The sequence below is a fragment of the Penaeus monodon genome, chromosome 23 (assembly GCF_015228065.2).
Source record: "Penaeus monodon isolate SGIC_2016 chromosome 23, NSTDA_Pmon_1, whole genome shotgun sequence".
NCBI lineage: Eukaryota > Metazoa > Arthropoda > Malacostraca > Decapoda > Penaeidae > Penaeus > Penaeus monodon.
The window spans coordinates 37,853,878-37,854,346 of NC_051408.1; the positions used below are offsets into that span (position 1 = coordinate 37,853,878).

A 469-nucleotide genomic window follows, 5' to 3' on the forward strand; every position below is an offset into this window, starting at 1 on the left:
GATTTGCCGGTAGAGAAATGTTTGCTTTGTGTTCTATTCCTTTAATGTTTGGGTTGCTATTATTCTTTCTACCAAAACTTTTGCTTATGGCAGATAAGATTTTAAGACTTCAGATTATGGTATTCATTCTAATTATATATAGTACTCATATATTTTTGGTAAGAAGTTCCTACCTCCTCCTTCCATGTGAAATTATAAATTATAATTTTTATCTTTGTTGTACAATGTATTTTGGATTCTGATTGTGGGTGGGGAGATTGTAAATATACACTTTTTTAATCGGTTTATTTTTGGGTTTGTTGGGTCTTTTAGTGTCAGACTAAAGATTTTTAATAGTGTTGTGGTAGTGAATTGGAGAAGAATGATGATTTTTTCCTTGTATAAATAAATTCACCCAAATAAATTTTAGAAATAAAACTTTCTCTAGATTTGAATTGATATAAAAAAAAAGTATGAATAAAAAGGTGGT

At 28.1% G+C, this 469-nt stretch overlaps 1 pseudogene; it reads left to right on the plus strand.

Moving 5' to 3' along the window:
• LOC119588236 overlaps positions 1-469 on the plus strand; it is a 9,922-nt pseudogene that overhangs the window by 4,362 nt on the left and 5,091 nt on the right.